Below are 22742 nucleotides of genomic sequence, written 5' to 3'. Positions count from 1 at the left end.
TGTCCTTGCTCTCTCCCTCTCTCTGTGTGTCAAATAAATAAATAAAATCTTAAAAAAACAAACAAAACAAAACAAAAAAACCACAAGGGTTTCCTGCCCAAACTTCCCTTCACTGAGCCATTTCTCAGAGGCGAGTATCTTGTTCTTTCTACCCACTTGTTCTAATCTATGTCTACATCTATATCTTTATCTATATATCTCTCCACATTTCTAAATAGTGAACATCTTAATATGTTCATTTTTAAATTGATTTATTTTATATTAAAGGTAGTGTATTTGCCTTCTATTTCACAGGCAAAGATTTATCACTTTTAAACCAGCCTGCCCGCTTTCTCTCCCCAGTTTTCCCAATCTAAGTTTACATCACAAGTATCTACTCAACTGTCAGTGCATTTTTGCATCTACAGAATTAGCATTCACTGTTGGACAAATCAGGGACCTATTATTATGTTTGTTTTTTATTTGATAATTTTTGTTTTAAACTGGAATTAATAATCACGTCTTTTTTTAATTTGCTTGATGTACTATGCATTAATTGATGACTCTCCCACCCCTAAATTCTCCAGAAGATATGTTATATGATTATCAATAATTCTTTTCAAATATTCAAGACAATCAAATAATGTTTTCATTCCCTTTCTGGAGACTTTCCTCCTGGATATCCACTTACAGATGCTTCAGTTTGAATAGTTTTCCACACTGAGGCAATTCTTGAATTGTTACTTTGGGACTTGTCTTTGTTTCTCTCTTATGATGGATTGCATGTTTCCTGTGTCCCATGTCCTTCCTTCTCTTGATTTATTCTTTTGTTTTTCTGACACTCACCTTTCAGTTGTTTCCTAAAAGGGGGAGATGGGCACATGAGATTTTCCTGGTTTCTCTTCTTGCATGTCTGCAATATTTATGTAAAATGTCCAAACAATTGATTAATAATTTAGCTGGCAATATGATTCTAGGTTCAAAGTCATTTTGATCTATTGTCTTCTGCCATCCATTGTTACTCTTGGAAAGTCCAGTGCAATTCTGATTCTGGTCCTACGTATGTGATTTTTCCCTCTATGAAAGTGTATTTGAATGTTCAGGCTGCTAAACAAAATACTGTAGGCTGAGTGGATAAACAACAGAAACTTCTCTCTCACTGCTCTGCAGCCTGCAAAGTCTAAAATCAAGGTCCCCACCATTGTGGTTTCTGGTGAGAGCTCTCTTCTTGGCTTGCAGACAGCTGTCTTCTTGTCGTGTCTTCACATAGCAGAGAGAGAGAAAAAGTGAGCTTTCTGGTAACTCTTACTGTAAGGATGCTAATCCTGTGAGGTCAGAACCCCACACTTAGAACCTCATTTAACCTTACTTATTGTTTTAATCCAAAGAGAGTCAAATTGGGAGTTAGGACTTTAACATATAAATTTTGAGGGTACATAATTCAGTCCATAGCAGAAAATATTTAGAATCTTTCCTTTATCCCTGGAATTATGAAAATTTCATGATGTGGGCTTATTTTTGGCTAATCCAATCAGTCCTTTAGTTCTGGAGCATTCCTATTTTATATATATATATAAAATTTACATATATATACTTTCCTTTCTCTCATTTCCTCTACTATAATTTCTGTCCCTCAAATGCTGCATCTCTTGAACTCATCTTTCTCATATTTTTTATTCTCTGACTCTGTCTTTCTTTCTCTGCCTCACTCTATCTCATTTTGACTTTTCCTTACTTATGTGAGGATGTTAATTTTAGCTTTTGAAAACATCTTGTCTCACATAATTATGTTTGTTTTTGCCCTCCTTTTTTTCTGGTAGTTTGTCCTTAACTCTATTCTTTTTCACATTGGAGATTTTTATTAATTATCTGGACATTATTGTAGACCTGTGAATATTTAAGAATGAAACAAGGAAAACATGATTAAAACATTGGAGGTTAGTGTGCATAGGGGAGTTTATAGTTTGGTGGACTTCACAACTGAATTACTGCATGATCTGCTGGCCCTCAGTGATAGTATAGGAAGGTTGTTTTTCTAAGACTATGAAGTCCTTCCAGAGAAACATTTTGTAATTTTCAATTATGTTAATGCTTATATTAAGAGGAGGACTGTTAGCTTTTTTCCAGTATCCTGGGAGCAGGGTCCTACGGTTTGGCATTGAGACTTCTCAGGATCCTACCATCCTCGCTCTTTTGATCCCCTACTTCACTCTGGACTTCCATTGTACATTGTGTCCTCAGACCAGGAGTCTCTGTTAGTTATCTCTAGAAACTATACATCCTGCTTGCTGTTGGGTAGAGATAAGATGGATCATCATAACCTTGTGGCACACAGAGTGTGGAGAGGATCACATGGTCCATCACTGGTGTAACACTCTTGAAACCAGTTCTCTCCTGGCTTTACCATATCCTGTAGGCTTTGGGCTGTTACTTATTTCACCTTGCTAATTCAGGTACCACCCTCCCATTTATTTTCTTTCTTTCACAAATCTGTTTGCATTTCTTATCCATTGTTTTCTCTTTTCTCCATCCTTCTTGTAGGTTTGTTTGTCACAAAGTATTCACATAGGTTGTGGTTTTTGGAAAAGTTTTCTTTAGTGATACCAAATGAAGATATTTTCATTGTGTGTGTTACCTGAAAATGTACTGTTAGAACTAATTATTTCAATGGTCATAAAGAGCCTATCATAAAATAATCCTCTATCTGTTGAGTAATATGACTTCTCAGTATTACGCTTGTCCCTTCCTTTTCAGTGAGCAATTAACAATCTTACAAAAGAGTTACCTACTTTCATATAATGTTTGACTCTTAATATATCTTAGTTATTGCATTGTTTTCAGAGATAGAAAAATTTATAACTAAATAAATTAAGGGAACCAAATAAAAGTAAATATATTTTATATTAGCTAATATTTGTGTGGTATTTTACTATCTAATTTTCTTTATTTTTAAAGATTTCATTTATTAATTTGAGAGAAAGAGAGTGAGCAAGAGAGAGAGCACAAGCCAGGGGGGGAGAGGCAGAGAGAGAAGCAGACTCCTCCCTCTGAGCAGGGAGCCTGATGGAGGGCTCAATCCCAGGACCCTGGGACCATGACCTAACCTGAAGGCAGATGCTTAACCGACTGAGCCACCAGGCAATACTACTATCTAATTTTCAAGATAAGATTGATATCATATACATTGTTGTAAGTTCTTAATTATTATATGGAAATATATTTTTCATGTATTTGGAAGAAAATTGAACTTGAATACATCAGTAGGGGGAATGATTAGGAAAGTGAATTTTGGAATTAGACAATCCTGGGCTTGAGTGCTTTGCAAGATGAGTGACCTTGGACATGATACTTAAGTACCCTTTCTTTGTCTCAGTTTTCTTCTGTCTAAAATGGGGATAAATACAATAAAGTATTTTCATCATAGAATTATATTGAGAATTACCAGAGATAATTCAGGTTCATCTCAAAGCATAGTGATTGACATCAAATAAATGCCCAATAAATTTTTCTAACATTTTTCTAAGTTATTGTAATTAATATTAATGAGCTATTGATTAGTGTAAGACTCCTGGATTTTGAAAAGAAGATCCAGAGAAAGCTTAAAACAGTCAAGGGGTTCTGCAGAGTAAAACATGAAATAGAATTTTACAACAGAATGAGGGTCTAATTCTAGAGATATGTGGGCTGAAGATATACTAGATATATAATGGGAATGTCAGGACACCAAAGAAAATTCAAGAAGAAAGCAAGCCCTAAAAAAAAAAAAAAAGAAGAAGAAAGCAAGCCCTAAAGACAAAGTAACTTAAATTATCCATATTTTGCAATTTGTTAAAAATTTTTGAGGTCTTAATACATTCATCATTTCACAGATGAAGTTTTCCATCTACATGGTTATTTGAGGTAAACCAATGTTAGGAGTAAAATTCAACTTTATATTAAAAAAGGAGGGCATCTGGGTGGCTCCGATGGTTAAGCATTGCTTTTGGCTCAGGTCATGATCCCGGGGTCCTGGGATCAAGTCCCGCATCGGGCTCCCTGCTCCTTGGGGAGACTGCTTCTCCCTCTGCCTCTCTTTGTCTGTCTGTCTGTCTGTCTCTCATGAATAAATAAATAAAATCTTAAAAAAAAAAAGTGAGGGCACCTGGGTGGCTCAGTCATTAAGCATCTGCCTTTGGCTCAGGTCATCATCTCAGGGTCCTGGGATCGAGTCCCACATTGGGCTCCCTGCTCAGTGGGAAGCCTGCTTCTCCTTCTCCCACTCCCCCTGTTTGTATTCCTGCTCTCGCTCTCTCTCTGTGTCAAATAAATAAAGTCTTTAAATAAAATAAAATTTAATTTAAAAAAAGTGAATACCCACATTTCCAGCAGAACACCAGGCCTATGCAGAGTTATAACTCAAATATATATTATGTGAATAGAGCACCCTCATTGACTATGTAAAAAGGGAGGCATTTTCTTTGTTTAGTTGACACTTTCATTTATATGGAAAATTCAGTGCTAAGCTTCCATCTATTTATGTTGTGTCACCTTTTGATTCATCTCTTGTAAAAGTCAATATGTCACTATTCTCTGTATGTCAGTGGAGACTGACTGGAGTGCTGACTTTAAAGACAGGTCAGAAAGTCATTGCAAAAAAAAGGCAACAACCTTTACTGGAACAGAATAATGCTAAATGTCAAGAATAAAAGATTTAGATGCAATTTAAAGACTGACATGCAAAATGTTAAACTGTATTGCTGGGATATTAGGTTCCAAATCATGTAAAATTAACAGAAGCTCATGGGACAGCTACGCGGAGTCACTCTGGAATACCACTTCCTTCCAACTTTCTCCGGAAGGGGAAGAGGAAGGAGAAATAACTGGGTATCATTTTATGGAAGGAGCACCAATCTACCCTAAGGCAGGTGAGAAATCTCAACACAAAGGGAAAAAAAACAATTCCAAGTTCAAATTCTGGGCTTTCCATTCTGTCATCAAGTTTTATTTTTTTAATTTTTATTTTATTATGTTACATTAGTCATCATACAATACAAGTTTTAAATGAAAAATAATCCTTTCTCTAGAGGAGTGGGGTCATCGTCATCATCTTCTTCTTTTTGTGGATACTATACCCATCAAAGATTCATATAAAAGAGACATAATATCTCTAATGTGGGTAAAATTATTATGTACCATTTATGACACTTTGAAGAAGCCTACAGCAATTCATGAAAATTTCCTCATGATTCCTGGAAAAGGTGTTCAACTTAGATCATCCTTGAACCTTGACCCATTTTGTAGACTTGCCCCGTGTTGAGTAGGTAAGAATATTGGAGAACCAAAGTGAAAATGGACTGAGACTGAAGGATAATGTTGGAAGTGAGTTAATGTTATGTTGATACTAAAGCAGACTAGCCAAAAGTCAGATATATCTGTTACTTACAATAATTTTATTTATTTTTTTAAAAGATTTTATTTATTTATTTGACAGAGAGAGACACAGTGAGAGAGGGAATACAAGCAGGAGGAGTGGGAGAGGGAGAAGCAGGCTTCCCGCTGAGCAGGGAACCCGATGATGGGCTCGATCCCAGGACCACGGGATCATGACCTGAGCCGAAGGCAGACGCTTAATGACTGAGCCACCCAAGCGCCCCTATTACTTACATTAATTTTAAAATTTGAAATGGGTATTCTGTTTAACAAAGTCAAGAGGATTGCCTTGACTCTTTACATGATTTATTACATTTTAACAAATATGTATTAGTATCCATCTTGTGCTCGGTGCTGAGAGAAAAACAAAGAACCAGACCTTTGAATTCAAAGTTAACTGTCGCATAGGAAGTCAGGCACAAACCAGGTAATAGTATCATTGTGTGGTAAGGTACAAGTAGGCATAGAATGTCTTAAAAACACTCAGCTGAACACCAGAGTTCAAAGTTGCCTTTCTCAGGAAGGCAACATCTTAGCTGGGTCTTAAAGAATGTGTAGTGGTTATTATCTAGGGAGACGTGAAGAGCATTCCAGGCAGAAGAATTACAATGAGCAAAGCTACAGAGGCATGAATATGCATGATTCACTCAGATACTACAAGTGATGCAGCATTATTGTGAGAAAACAGTTGGATAGTAAACAGACACGAGACCACAGAACAGCAATGTTTTATGTTCTATTAGAATTTTCTACAATGATGAAAACATTCTATATTTGTACCATCTGACACATAACCACTAGCCACATGTGGCTACTGAGCACTTGAAATGTGGTTAGCAAGCTGAAGAAATGAATTTTTAATTTTATTTAATTTTAATTAATTCCCATTTAAATTATCACGTGTAGCCGGTAGCTACCATTTCATGCAGCAAAATTAGAGAAGGGCATGCTATCCATGTACAGCAGGCAAAGGCCCTTGGATATTATTCTGACAACATTTGAAGAACCCTTGATGATTTTAAAACAAGGAGGTGGTATGGCAGAATTTATGTTTTAAACAGATTACACTGACAAGAGCATAGAGAATGGATTGAAAGGGAGAAGCCACGAGTCAGGGAGAATAATTATAACACCATTGTTTTTACCTAAATGAGAAACCAGGAACAGAGATAAATGGATTGATGTGAAAAATATGTAAGAAGTAAGGGGCTTGGTGGGAAGGAGGGAAGACACCAAGATTCTGAGCTGGGGGACGATGTTTATCCTAGTACCAATGGCATGAAAGAACTCCATGGTGACAGTGGTAAGATGGTAGAAAGGCATTTATTTTACAGCGAGTTTGCTGAGAAGGGGAGGGGCTCCAACACTGATAACCACGGATCCCCCAAAGAAAACTCATCAGTCAAAAAATCATGGCACACTAGCATTTGCTGTTTCATCCTACCTTCTTTTGGTCAAAATATTATTTTCCTAGGGGTGATGTTATTCCTTGATTCCATGGAGAATGTTCTGAAAATAAAACTAATGTAGACAGAAGTACGGTTGAAGGAGATTTCTAATGACATTTTTTTTTTTAAATATCTGGATCTAGTATTGCCTAAAATCCGACACTTACAGAATTTTTAGTTACATGACTCAAAAAATTTCCTTTTTTTTTTTTTTTTGGTTTTTGGTGTCTATTTTTGGTTAGATAATCTGTGTTGGGTTTATGACACTCATCAATGAAATAATCCTGTCTAAATTCTGAACCTCAGTCAGTTGACAGCACTATTTTGTTGCCCCCATTCCCTTCAATGCAGGAAATGATGCTTTGGACACTGTAAATTGCTTCCCAATCTTTTCCATTTCTCTTTGGTGTAGGGCATTTTTGGAGCACTTAGAGATGTTATTATTTTTGGTCAGGATTAGATGCCCATGCAGAAAGTTTCGAGCAAGTTTATTTCACCAACAATTGCTCAGTAATTGAGACAACCTTTGCAAATGGAGGCAGGTAATTCTCCATTGTAATGAAATTCAGCATTTTCTGTCATACTAAAGAAGAGAGTAACTACAATGAAATCTTTCTTCCTTCTTCATCTACTTTCGAAAAAGGCTCATGGGTCTTAGGGTGATGTTTTTCACACACAAAATTTAGACCTGAACAAATAAGTTCTTTTACACAGCAGCATTGATATTGTCTTAATATAAAATGGATTCTACTCATGCTTTCAAAACTGTTAACAGTTTTTTAAAGTTATTAAATGGCCAAATGAATGTTTGAGATACGTTGGTATTTCAAACGTTTAACTGTCATGTTATCACTCATTACTAGGTTCTGAAGGTGGGATCTGGAGTCCTAGTGCCTAGATTCACATTTCAGATCCACTACTTACTGTGTGATATTGGGCAGGTTACTTAACCACTCTGCGAACTATTTGTTAGATGAATAGTTTTGAATAGTGCCTGACAAATAGAAAGTACTCAAGACATACTGGTTCTTATACTAGGTATATTACAGAGGTTTGTCAACTAAATATAAGTTTTTATAACTATGCAAGTTGGAAGTATGTAGGTATTACTGATTTGACTACTTTGGGAGATAACAGGTATAGGGCAAATCATTTCAGTTCAAATGATCAAATAATGTGTCTAGAGAGTTAAAAATATCGGGAAAAAATCCTACCTTGAAGTAAAAGAAGCTAAAAGGATAAAAATCTCACCGCTCATTCAGCAATTAATTTAAAAATTCATTCTATGAGTTATGGTTATAATGTGACTAATGAAATCAAAAGGAAGAGAAGATTCTAGTATACCAGTAGGTAACAGGTGGACAAAACGAGGCCTTGCCCCAACTCAGCGGGTCTAGTTTTCTGTTTCTTTTTTGTCAGGAAGCATTAGCATCTGATGATCTATGTGATGATTACTCGCTGGTAATCTCAGTGAAATGTGTTTGCCGGCTTACTCCGGTTTTAATTGATTGATGTTCCTGTTATAGAAAACTCGGCTGCACTCCATCCAAAGTGATGTACTGCTGGCAATGTTTGAACAAAGGCCAATGAGTGAATGGACCACGGAGATAGCCTTTTAGTCCAGACGTTGCTCCATTCTTCTTGGGCAGGAACAGGTTCACAGGTGAAGAAACAGAACACATCTGGCTGCTGCGGCTGCCTTTGATGTTTATTTTGTATTGGCAAATTTCAAATACAATCAGTGATTAAAATACTTGCTAGTGTTGCCGTTCTGTCATTACTTGGCAGGTTCCAATGGTATTCCTGGATGCCCTTTTTTCACATGTTATATACAGAAAATATGGACCTACTGAATCATTTGAAAGCAGTTTTTTTATAATGCAATTCCTAAGTAGCTGGGCTCAGGACAAGGACTTTGAAACCTGGCTCCTGGTTAGCCGGAGCATACTGGTTAATTAATTTAACCTCCTTGAGCCTCACGGAGCTAGCTCATTTTTTTTTATTTAAGATTTTATTTGTTTATTTGATAGAGAGAGCGCACAAGCAGGGGAGAAGGGGGGCGGCAGGTAGAGCGAGAGGGAGAAGCAGGCTCTTTGCTGAGCAGGGAGACCGATGCGGGGCTCCATCCCAGGACCCCAGGACCGTGGGATCATGACCTGAGCTTGAAGCAGACGCTTAATGGACTGAGCCACCCAGGCGCCCCCAGCTAGCTCATTTGTGAACAAGTCAAAACTACAATACCTATTTCCTAGAGTGATTGTAGAATTAAATTAGATAAGACATACAGATGACTGGCACATAGTATAGCTTAATAAATGGGAGGTAATAATAGTATCATCATAATAAATTACAGTTTTGTAAATAAAACACAGTTTTGTAAAAGAATTATTATGTATTTCAATTTGGCGGGAGTCGAATAATCTCCTTTTCTTAATGACATGGCTCAGAATTTGCCATTTTCCTTGTCCTGTTTCAGAGAGAGAATGATGTAAAAAATTAGTAAAAAGGAGAAAAGGAAGAAAAAGAAGAAGATATGACTTGGTAATTTTTTCCCAATGTTTTATTACAAAAAATTTCAAAATTCAGTGAAGTTGAATTTCTCAATGAACGTCAAAAACCACTACCCATCTGTTTTGTTAGAACTGAAGTATTTTAAAAGGTATTGGGGGAGCACCTGGATGGCTCAGTCCTTAAGCATCTGCTTTCAGCTCAGGTTCTGGGATCGAGCCCCGCATCGGGCTCCCTGCTCAGCGGGAAGCCTGCTTCTCCCTCTCCCACTCCCCCTGCTTGTGTTCCCTCTCTTGCAGTCTCTCTCTCTGTCAAATAAATAAATAAAATCTTTAAAAAAAAATTAAAGGGTATTGGGATTGGAAGGCTCATTCTAGTCAAGGAAGAGCTAAGTCTTGCAAGTTAGAAAAGTCAATGCCAAAACTGCCCGGCCAAGTCCAGGTTGAAGAGCATGCGGTGGCAGAACCTTGGGCATCCACGTTGTTAAATGTGGGGGACTTGCCATGTTATATCAAACCCAGATCCCTGAGACCACCAATGGAGGGGGACTTCCAGCTGTGTGGGTGTGGAGAGTGAGGGTCACCTACATGCACACTGGAATAATGCAGTATTTATTTGTCTCTGGCGGGAAATAACAAATGAGTGAACAAGAGAGGGCAAATCACAGTCACTTTGAAGAATGAGAGAGCAATCAGTTTTACTTTTTATTTGTATTTTTGGAGGCATCTTCTCCTTATACTTCTCAACTCCTGCTTACTCAATTCCTGGTTACTGCCACTACTTCCTCCAAGTGGACATGCTACTTAACCTTTGAAATTCTTGTCCAACCATAAATAAGCCCTGCCCCTTACTACTTTCTAAAATAGGTTGGCATTTTCATGTCTATATTTATATCTGTCTATATCTATATACGCATATGTGTGTACGTATGTATCTACATAGCTATTTAATCTATCTAGACACACACAGTTGTTGTTTTTTAAATTAAATACTAAGGGAGAAAATTAAAAATGCAAAGAGCTCATATGCAACAAAATAGTTGCATTAAGTATGAGCGCTGGTCCTACAATAGTAACCAAGTGCCAGGATAAATCACAGTCATTCCTGCTCTGAGTTTCCTAAAATAATTACTCTCCCAGATCAAAACCTTAGTATGTTTACAGCTTACCTCCTTCTACCTTTCCTTCCTGTTAACCATGAGAGACCACCGCTTTCTTACCACTTGTGATGGTCTAACTTGTTTAAAGGACACACATTTTTTTTGGACATGCTAGAGGATTAACTTTGTAGAAGATGTCACTTACAGATTTTCTTTAATTTTCAATTTCAATTTTGAAAACTGAGTAAATTTCTTTAAAAATTTTTTTAAGATTTATTTATTTTAGAGAGAGAGAGTATGGTGGGGAGGGGCAGAGGGAAAGGGAGAGAGAGAATCTCAAGCAGACTCCCCGCTGGTGTGGAGCCCGACATGGGGTTCTATTTCATGACCCTGAGATCATGACCTGAGCCGAGATCAGGAGTCGGACACTTAAATGACTGAGCCACTCAGGTGCCCTGAAAATTGAGTAAATTTCTAACAGTGGAAAAGAGCAAGTACAGTAATGAGTTATATTTCACCATTTGTATAATTTATTTCATACCCTTTTAGCAGTTCTATGTCATTTTTCTGAGCCTGCACTTGTTTCCCTTGAAAGGTGCTGGTGAGTGGTACACTAGACCTTATGCATGGACAACAACCTATTTGTTCCTTCACTGACAACTTCAAAAGACCACATTTCAGCTCAGTCACACTGCAGAACCTTTAGCTGAGTGTGGGTTTCTTGGCACCATTAGAATTTGCACAGTAATTGAAGTGGCATTTCAAGTTCTCCACCTTAATCATTCTATATATAGAATAGCAGCTTTCTCTTTAACATGTCCCAAATATCTGTCTCCATCACCAACACAAGGATAGTACAGCCAAAACACATGCTTCCTGAGTGGATAAATGTGTGTGTAACAATAGCTTCAGCATGACCTTTGTAAATCCATGTAGTTCATGCTATCACAGATTGACATGAGGTCATCTATTCAAAATACTACTTGGGGCATCCCAGATTTCTTTACCTTTTTCACTTTTACCACCTTCCTCTTCTCCTTTTCTTTTACCTTTTTTTCTGCTGTGTGGTAAATATGTCTCCTTGGTGGTTCTGTGGAACCCCTCACTCTCCTTCCCCGATCCTGCAGCAACACTCCACCCAACCGTTCTTTCTACTCTCTAAGATTTCATAAGCGGTACCTGTGATCTTTGTGCCCTTGAGCTCCTCAAAGTGCATCATGGTGTTAGCAGCATTATCTCCACCTCAGTCCTGTGTGTGAAAATGAGGAAACAATACTTGCTGTCATCCCTAGACAGATGATGGACTCAGGGTAAACAACAGCCACTTTGTACCCAAACCATGATAAACCGGCACTAGTCTAATTGGTCCTCTCCTCTGACCTTAATTCTCATCGATTTTTCTCTTGCTTTTACAAATAACTGAAAGGACTTCAAGTAGTCTTGAAGATAAGGGGCATGATCTGGACATGAAGGTTTCTCTTTTTCCTTTTTTTATCTTTGATCTTTTTCTGAGCCTGAGCGAATATCCTGATTTACAATTAAGTGGATTGGAGGAGAGTGTCACTATTTTCTACATTGCAAAGTCAAACTAGATAATGGACACAGACCCCTCCTGCATGGGGTTAATAGAGGAACAGAGGGACACGCGTGCCTTTTATATCCTCATGTGTATTCTGTAGCCTCATGTCAGATAAATTTTAGCAGACTATAGCTTTTAGGACAAGATAAGAAGCAAAACTTGAAAAACTAAAATTTAGTCAAACTAGACCAAAGGAGTTGGTTAGATGTACTCTATAATCTCCCTCTTTCCCATCTTAATAGTGTTGAATGAATAGTTTATTCTGATGATTGGTTAGTTAACAGTTATTGAGTAAATGTCTTATATTAGTTATTTCAGTGGATTTCAAGGTACAGAAGACTTAACTTGAATCACCTTATATTATATAATTAGAAGGTCCAGAGGTAAATCTAGCTTTAAGCCAATCTGGAGAAAAAGGTTCCAGATATGTCCCTCATACACAACATTTCTTCATCTCTTAGTGTTACTTGAGACTGTTTTTCAGTCATGATTGCAGGATGCTTACCAGGTCTACATCTACATCTAAATTCCTAAGATTTAGCCTATGAACAGCTGAGGTCATGCACCCAACCTAGAGCCAATCACCATGGCTCAGAGAATGGGACACACAGGATGACTTAGACGGAGTCACATGCTCCATCTTTAGGGTTTAGGCCCCCTAAAACCATGTGGATTAAGACTGGGTGGCAGATTTTCTCAGGGGAGAAGGCAACATTGAAATATTCATACCATTACTTACTATGTTTTGAGATGTGTGGGATGTAAAGATGAATCCAAAATAGTCCCTGCCCTTAAACATAATGTAAGTTACAAAAAGAAAAACTCCATCAGAGAGATTAGGAAAATGTGCTATGGAGATCTGGGAGGGAGACATTGAGAGGAGAAAGGCATCAGTGAAAGCTTTGGGGGATTGTATTTCAATGGCCTTGGTAGGATTTCTACATTCAGGAATAAATAGCAAAGATAGGAAAAACAGAACACAGCTTGGACTTAATCACAAAGTAAATGGAACACCCACATAGAGAGGTGAAAGGCATAAGCAAAACCACAAAGGATGAAAGCAGCCAACTTTCAGAAAACTATGGAGTTGTAAGTCTCTTTAAAGCATGTAAAATGAGGGTGGGTTCGTCAGAGGTAAGTTTAGGAATGTTGCTGCAGACTTAGTTATAGAGGTCTTGGTAGCTCTGGATACAGGGTACTTAACCTTAGTCTGTAGGCAACGAGGATCACTGAAGCTTTTAACACAAGAATAGCATGATCAGAGCAGTCAGTGAGACTAATCTAAAAGTGGAATGTAATGGCTTAGAGGAGGAGACAAGCCAGATAAGAAATAAGAAATCAGTGAAGAATTAATGAAGGCTTGAGAGGATTATTTCTAGTTTTTTCTTTCTTTTTTTCATAGCTACTAGTGTATATTTGAGACAGAGTATGCCAAAAATATTAGAAAGTATTGGGTAAAGAAGTGGGAGCTAGAGGGGCACCTGGGTGTCTCAGTCAGTTAAGCATCAGCCTTTGGCTTGGGTCATGATCCCAGGGTCCTGGGATTGAACCCCACATCAGGCTCCCTGCTCAGAAGAGAGCCTGCTTCTCCCTCTCCTGCTTCCGCTCCCCCTGCTTGTGCTCTCTCCCTTTGTCAAATAAATAAAATCTTTTTTTAAAAATTAAAAAAATAAAAGAAAGAAGTGGGAGCTAGAAACAATGCCACATATGTGTCAGGACAGATCTGAGTTTAATTAATTTGGAAGCAACCTGGTAGTGTGGCTGTTTTTGTGAAATGATCCACTTTGCACCATTTGGGTCAAGGTCAGTGGTTCTTAGCATTGATACCTTTGAATGAGGAAGAAATAATTAGTCTGGGGGAGGGCAGGTGAGTGTATTCCAAGATGCACTCCCCAGGTAAATCTATTGTGTGGCCAGGGATGAGAATCACTGATCTAGCACGAAGAATATTTAACTGCTTGCTTAGCAACTCCATTTCTAGTCCCACCTCTGCCTAAATTTGTTATAACAGGGCATGAGACATTTAACTTGTTTCTTCACTGACCAGAAGTAATACGTCCAGACATGCTACATAAAGCAACTTCTTGACATTATAGGCGGACAAAACACTCATCTTAGAATCAGACCTACTTGAGTTGAATCCAAGTTCTGCTTCCTAGTTGTGTGACCTTAGATAAATGACTCAACCTTTTTGAGTCTCTCCAAAAGATTTAGGAACTTGCACCGAATCATAAAAGAAATGAGAGGTAGAGCTGGAACTTGAACTCAGGTCTGCCAAAAATGCCCCTATACTCAAACTTTCTTCAGTCAAGGGGAAAGTAAAAGTGGACTCTAACAGCCAGAACATGTAAGTTGGTTATTTTATGTTTCAGCCTCAGCTTACCCATTTGCAGAGTGGTGAAGCGTGGGTACATGATCTCTTCCAGATTTACAAAAGCAGCAGCAAGCCGTTATGGACGGCTCAGTGTGTACCAGACGCTATTTAACATGGAAAACATGCATAAACTTGAATACTCATGAGTTACAAGCTTGGTGTTATCACTATCTCCACGTTAAACTTAACACTTGAAAGAGTGGTCAAATAACTCACCAAAGATCACACAGCATTTAAGTACAGGTTTTGAAGCTATGTGATCTATTGCCAGAACCCTCACTTTTAATCACACACTTTATTTTTAAAGCTTTGTTACAGCTTATATGCTGTATCAGGTGAAGTCCGTTTGAACTGGGAAATGGTATTAACAGAATGTGCTTTTGAAGTAAAATGCTACTGTAGGCAACAAACGCCTCATGACGTATCTTAACACAGTGTAGGCTCCTGACATGACAAAATTTCAGATCATTTTACAGAGTAACCTAATTCCTCTTCCTGGAAGGCAGCCTCTCACTTTAAAGGGTCGTGGAATCAGAGTCTAAACTGATATTAACAGAAATGTGTAAAGAACAATAAATCTGCCTCCTGTGCACAGGTACCACAGAAAAGGTTAGTATGCAATGGCAATCTCATAAAACCATTATTAGCAGATAAAACAGCTTTATGAAATCTAGTGGGATTAATGGATGGGCAGTAAATCTGACAGATCTTGAATAAGGAGAATTTGGATTTAATGTCATTTAGAATTTGCCTACATGGAAACAGAATCCCTCTGATAAATTATACTGATGCTAAATGAAGTTTATTCTCCTCCTCTCTAGGAAAGGGACAGACAGAATGCTCTGTAGGGAATTGTTTTTGTTTTTGTTAGGGGAAACAGAAAGCAAACAAGATGAGAGAAGAATAGAACTAATTGCTTGTTCCATCTTTAGGCTAACTGACCCCAAATAGTCTGTGGCTCAGGAAATCCTCTGGTTTTACAAAGAAACAGATTCACTCATGTTCTTTTAGGGGTAGAGACAGAGCATCTAAAAGACCTCATATAAATTCCCTTATTGACTTTCTCAAAGAGAGCTGAGTCATTAAATGGAATTAGATGTATGAGGCAGGTGCTACACACACATAACAAAGTCAGGGCAGGAAACTCAACTCTGTATTCTTCTAAGAAAACAATGTTTATCAGCAAAATCCACAAGATCAATATCGTAATAGTTTACCAAAATTACATTTGGAAATATGTCATTCATTACTCATATTATACTTTTGAATGTCCAAAAACACATAAGATGCTTTGTTAAATAATAGGCATCTTCTCAGATTCTCACTATTAGTGACACAGAAAAACACTGCAGAGGTGTCAAAATTATAATCATTTTCCCCAATTCCCATCAATTGATGGAAGTGGAAGAGAAAAAAAATATGTGTATTTGTAAACATATTATTTATATTATATGTAAACATAACATGAATTATACCATCCCACTTAGAAAACAGGTGCATACCAGGTATTTACTCCAAAGATACAAATGCAGTGATTCGAAGGGGCACCTGCACCCCAATGTTTATAACAGCAACATCAACAATAGCCAAACTATGGAAAGAGCCCAGATGTCCATTGACAGATAAATGGATAAAGATGTGGTATATATATATAATGGAATATTACTCAGCCATCAAAAAGAATGATATCTTGCCATTTGCAGTGATGTGGATGGAACTAAAGGGTATCATGCTAAGCAAAGTAAGTCAATCAGAGAAAGACAATTATCATATGATTTCACTCATATGTGGAATTTAAGAAACAAAACAGAGGAGCATAGGGGAAGGGAGGGAAAAATAAAACAAGATGAAATCAGAGAGGGAGGCAAACCATAGGAGATTCTTTATCATAGGAAACAAACTGAAGGTTCCTGGAGGGTGGTGGGGGGTGGGGTAACTTGGTGCTGGAAATTAAGGAGGGCACAGGATATAATGAGCATTGGGTGTTATAGAAGACTGCTGAATCACTGAACTCTACCTATGAAACTAAGAATACACGATAAGTTAAATGAATTTAAATAAAAAATAAAGAAAAAAGAAAACAGGTGCAAACCCTAAATTTAAAATTTTCCTTTCTAAGAAAAGAAGGAATATGGATACATAATTATTTGCAATTATAACTATAAGCACTTCAAGTCAGAGGTGCATGTCCTATATATCTCTAGGGCCAATTGTCCCTTTGCGTAACAAGTTCTGAGTAGATGATTTGGAGTTTTGTTAAGTGGAGGCAGTTCGGAATTAAATCTACAAGTCAGTGTTTAATGACTCATAATGAGTAAACAGAAGAAAACTCCCAAAGTTTGTACTTTTATAACTTGACAAGGGTAAAACATTATAGATGATATTAACATACATTTAATTCATTGGGCCATACAAAATGTAAATCAATAAGAGAAAATTTTATATACTTCCTCTGACTCCTTCCTGCTATCAGTGCTAGCCAAGTGCATCTCTATTGAGCAGACTTTATAGCATTTCTACTCTAATTAGACTCTATCAATTTCCTCCTGCAGTGAAATGACCTTGAAACAGAGAAAGCTCTTTCATTGCTAGTTTAAAAAATGCTTTCTTGTGAGATTTCAAGTCCTTCTTCATTTCTCAGACCTAACATCTTTCCAGCAAGGGCATTCTTAAGAATACTCTTTGGAAGGAATATGCCATAAATAAACATGTCTAACCTTCACCTCTTAAAAAAATTAGAATTTCTGAGAAAAATGTTATGTTTTTTATCTGAACACTGGAAATTTTTGAGAGGGAGCCAGGAGGTAGTTATTATTTCGTCTGCTCTGATTGACCTAATCTAAATTCTCTCAAAACTGATAAGCACAACATTATAAAATGTTGGTTTAAAATGAAATCTACATTTAAAACCATGATCGAGTAGTGTGACCTTAGTGAATCTAAAGACTAAGATTGATTACAGATTATTTGTTTCTTAATTCCTGGAAGAATACATTTATTTTTCAGAAATATAGTATTGTGCTTTGTTGCTAGAGAGACAAAACTTTAAAATTCTATGAGTTGTAAATGCCAAATGTCCACTTGTCTTTAAAAGAAATCCAAAATAGATTATTTTCAAGGAATAAATTGAAGAAAACACCCTACATTCTTAAATCTACTTTTTTCTGAAATATATAATTTTTATGTTCCTTTGTAAGTCAATAAAATAAAATGAGACTGAAAATCTCTTGGATTTATTCATACAAGTATAAAATTAGTATTTATTGGCTTATCAAAATATGGGTGATTAAAAAGCAGACTTTGCCTTGGTTTTATATGATAATATATACGGATATAAGAAATCATTCTTTTAAAAAAGTACAAGGACATCTTTTCCCCATTTTTCAAGAAGAGACAATACCACCTGGTTCCCCACTGGATATACACTATCACAAGAACCCATGTGCTTTTGCTGGAACAAATAATTGAGAAAGAGTTCTTAGTGCAGCTTGACATAGGTCCTTGAATTTGAGAGACAACAAATGGAAACAGAGACTGGCATCTGCTCTTGGTCTAAAGATTCCTGAAAGTGAGAAAAAATACTGGAGTACTTTGTTCCAGCAGGATATGAAAAGGCCCTGTGTGCCTGGGAATGGAAAGGGAATGAGACCCAACACATCCCAAATCTTGTAGGCATTTGGAAGGTATGGAGGGAATACCTAAGTGGCTCCAGTGAAAAGATAGATGAGGGGTACAATCCAGGTATAACCTGGAAGGAAAGAGAGAAAATACCAATGTTGAGGCTAAAGGGAGACATGGCTGCCCATTTCAGAGCACGCTGTGTAGTGGATAAAGCCAAGAGAAGCTAAAGACTTACTGTGAACACACACACACACACACACACACAGCCTTGCAGAGGCTACCACATTAGATGGAAACAGAACAAACTAGAGAAAAGCCTCTTTACCACTGACTAGAGTCCCCATGTTAATTAATAATATCATTATCAGGGGACGCTCAGTGCTCCTACATACTATTTCTTGTCTAAGAAGGAAAGCATATCTTGCACCATCATTTTAAGATAACACAGTATGAGAATTATCAGGAAACTTAGAAATAATTTAACTTCACTTTTTCCTAAATGTCTTACATGAAAAGGTTTTGGGTTACAAGATGTAAACAATTGTTTCAAAAACAAAATAGTTAATTTCTATGATCAAATAATCCCACTGAACTATGGGATAAGCAAAGTTAAAAAGGATTCTTAAATTATTAATTTAAAATTATTTTTTGCTAACATGCTACTACGAATTGGGATCCTCCATGGTATTGATTATTAAACTGTAGTGTACACAGGAATCACTTGAGGATTTTGCAAAAGTGAATTAGTGTGGGGTGGTGGGGCTTGGGATCATGCATTTCTAACAAATGACCAGGTTATGCCGATCCAGTGTCTGGGAGCTACAGTCTGAGCACCAAGGCTCAGAGGGCTTTGAAGGAAATGGTTGTCTATTAATCACCATTTCCCAAATTAATTTCAGCACAAAACTCATTATTATTATTTTTGTGAACATTAAAGTTCCCTTGTACGCAATCTGGAAGATATCTATAAACCTAATCTCCTGGTTAAAGTGGAAGCTAGTAAATCTCTTTTACACCATTTCCAGTGCAGTTGTAAGTTTGGGTCTAATTCTGGTGAACGTATTTTAATTTCCAATTAGTAGAATCTGAATGAACGAGGTGTTCTGTATAATTAACTAAAGACAGGGCAACAAGAAACATTATAAGGTTAGACTATTTTCTATTTTATTTTTTTAAGTAGGTATTTTATTTTTTATCAAATAGGAAAGAGTTAAGCTCTGTTGAGGGCTCATTCTTTTCTCTGATGGAAAATAAATAACTAGTATTCCTCACGGCAGAAACTAAACTCTAACAAGGAGAAAGAAAGGACATGCTCCTATTTTCTCATCTATGTAGGCATTCTGATTGATCCCTGGGGACTTTGCTTCATCTGGGCAACTTTAATTGGCCTCACTTGGAAATTCTTTTCTCTTCACCTGGAAGAGAAGTCAGATCTTAAAAAAAGGAGAGAAAACGTTTTTTAAAGGAAAAAGAAAATAAAAAGAAGGGAGAGAGAGAGGAAAGAAAGAAAGAGCAAAGGAGAGAAAGGAAGGGAGATTGAAAGAGACAGAAAGAAAGTATATGATTGTCGTTTTCCTTAGGGAAGTGTACAGCTTTCTAATTCCCCAGGACTACCAAAAGATAAAGGATTATCTCAGGTTCTCTCAGAAAGAATTAAAAAAAAATAATAAAGAAGGTGGGGGAAGAGGATTATATATTTGGCCTTGTTAATGATGGTATTCTATTCTGTATTTTATGATTTTAGCATCTACATTAGAGATTTTTTTTTCAAAGAATCCCTCTGCTCGTTACTATTAAGTAGAACACTACAAGGACCCTTAGGTTCTAAGCTGAAACCCTTGGCCTCATTGACTTTTCATATGTACTTTTAAAACCAAAAGGCAAGGCAGAGAAAAATGAGCATTAGAGAGACGTGATCAAGTAGCCATTCTTAGAATATGTTGCTGAGTTTTTTGCAGAAGGCAAATAAATGTGATCACTCGTGAAATATTTACTGTCCAAAGCACTGGTTCTCAACCTTAGCTGCAGAGTAGAATCACCTGGGGATTTTTTAAAGTTCATGATGCTCAGACCACACCCGACTTATTAAATCAGAATCTCTGAGAGCAGACCCCAGGCATCAATGTTTTTAAGCCTCCCTGCCCCAGTATTATTGTGTAGTCAAGGAGAACCCCTGAAAAAGGGAGATGGAACTGTATCAGCTACATATATAATGCATATAGTGTTAACCACTGTGCTAAGCACTTTACATAAATTATTTTACTTAATTCCTCAGAGGATCCTAGAAGACAAGTATATATTATCTTCATTTTAGAAATTACAAAGACTGAAAAAGGTTAAATCATGTATCTAAGTTTACACACTTAGCAAACTAGGATAAGCACCCTGGTCTTGTCTCTCAACATGACATACCCCTCTCCATGGTTCCTGGTGGTCATTAACTTCAAACAACAATCTGGAAGATGATGTAGGATAATCACCTTGATCTCCATTGGTACTTCTCTATGTGTGATACCCCTGTCTTCACATTTTGACTCTCATGACTATGCATGTCAGTCATGACTTTTCTGAAACCTCAGTTTTTCCTGAAACACGAAGTGTCTTATGAAAAGCCTTCAGATGTCACTGTAACATTGATCCATAACCAGAAATTCCATATGGAAAATTAAGTCAGCTAACGTGTCATTTTAATACTTTAATGGTACAAAGTTTGTATGCTCTTAATGTTAGTTCATCACTGATGATTTTCCTATACCCCTTCTCCCCAACCCTACACATTAAATACTTTCTTTAAACTTCACAGAAAAATAGTGACTAAAATATAAACTCTGTACACTGTCAAAGAAATTTCGTTAGCCTAGTGATGAACTGAAAGGAATTTTATAAAATTGACATCAAACCACAAAATTTCATCTCTAATTTTAATCATTTACTTTGAAAAGGAGCACCAGAGAAGAATCTCAGTCTTTATCCTGAAGTGTTAGCATATTTGAAATACCTTGAACTATCTAGTCTCTGTGCAATTTCCGTGATTAAAGAAAAATCATTCTATTTTCCAGGGTTTTAAAACATAAATGGCCTCTTCTAAAAACCCAAGCAATATTAGCAATATTAGCTTTCAGCTATCCACCCTAGTGTCCTCCAGTGCTTTGTTTTGTAGTCAATTCGGTCTTCAAGGATGTTAACGGACTTCTGTTATAAAACAGAGCAAATCTCTGCCATCCATCTATTTAAAGACTTAAGGAAAAAAGAAGATATTCCAGAAGTGAACACATTTAGCCAGCGATAGCAGCTCCTGTTGTTTAACTAGCGTTAACATTACCTCAGCTCTAGGGCAGCAGCGGTAGTCTGCATGGCAGCTAATTGCCTGATTTTAATTTATGCACCTGTTTATTTACAAACTCCATGGCCATGTAGGGGGGCAAATGGGATGGTGACTAGAAGTGTGCCAGGACTGAATTTTCCCTTTTGGCTTACTTTTCTGTTTTTTTCTTTCCTGCTGTTAGCTTCTTTCATCATCAACCTGGATTCCCAGCCGTCCTACTTAGCAGGCATTCATTTAACATTTGGCCCTTTGCTTGATTCTGCGTTGGCCAAAGGATTCAGTTGTGGGAAATAATGGCCAAGACATGTATCAAAGTTGTTTTTCAGCGATTTAAAACAGAACCCCAAGTTTGCTAATAGTTGAAATATACTTGTGTTGAAAGTAGGGATTCTCCACTACTACATTATACACCTTTCGCCATAGGGCTCTGCAGAGCGTCCCTGAACTTTTTTTTTCTGTGGATGACTAGTGATGGAAGGAGAGAAAGGTAATGGGATAATCCCATTATCAAGCATGGGTGAATAACTGAAACCCTGGTAGATTTCCTAAGGATGAAAGAAAACAAAGTTTCTGAAGGTATAAAAGTGAACCAGACCTGACCGCATTTTCCTGCAGTTCTCACACAGGTGAGCTGGAGACCTGCCCGGGACATCAATGGGGAGGCTTCATGAATGTGTGACATATGCAGTTGTGCAGGACCCACATCAGTTTAATGTCCTGCTGTCGCCATCTTGAAATTCTTAATAACTTTTGAACCAGGGTCTCCACATTTTCACTTTGCACTGGGTCCCCAAATTATGTAGCTGAATACAAAGAGTGCTGAACGATCTCTGAAATAATTCACAAATACAGTGTCAGTTCACAGGTTTCAACACTGTTAGTCCTTATATAGTGGGTGGAACAGAAGGCTTTGGGAGGTAGAAAAAAATAAAAACAGAAACAAATACCTCCTTGCTACCACTGACCTATCTGACGCTGATGTTCACATTGGGATTCCGAAGGCTGGATGGTGATGTTATTGGGCACAACACTGCAAATGTGTCAATCTTGACTCATTTGACCCAGAAGCTACCTGCACTGCAACAGCATGAGGGCCAGGAGATAGGACTCCTTGGCTCACCATTGTAATCCCCAACATTTAGCATCCTCTCTGTCCCAAAGCAAGCATGCAATACAACTTTGCAAATGATTGAGTAAAATACCCACTTTATTATTTTGTGGTTGTTAGTGTTTACAATTATGATTCTGAGTCCAGAGTTGGTTGCTGAAGAGTCGAGAATATTTTCATTTCCTGGCTTAACATGAAATACATTGGGTATTGCCCTCAAATAAAGCCTTCTTACTGGCGTATGGCCCTATCCCAATTTTTTTCTCACCTCCCAACCAACCAACATCCAAGG

The sequence above is a fragment of the Leptonychotes weddellii genome, chromosome 1, assembly GCF_054177405.1.
Source record: "Leptonychotes weddellii isolate Sample4059 chromosome 1, ASM5417740v2, whole genome shotgun sequence".
In the NCBI taxonomy this organism is placed as follows: domain Eukaryota; kingdom Metazoa; phylum Chordata; class Mammalia; order Carnivora; family Phocidae; genus Leptonychotes; species Leptonychotes weddellii.
The sequence above is the reverse complement of the archived record's forward strand: the minus strand, read 5'-3'. Positions refer to the sequence as shown.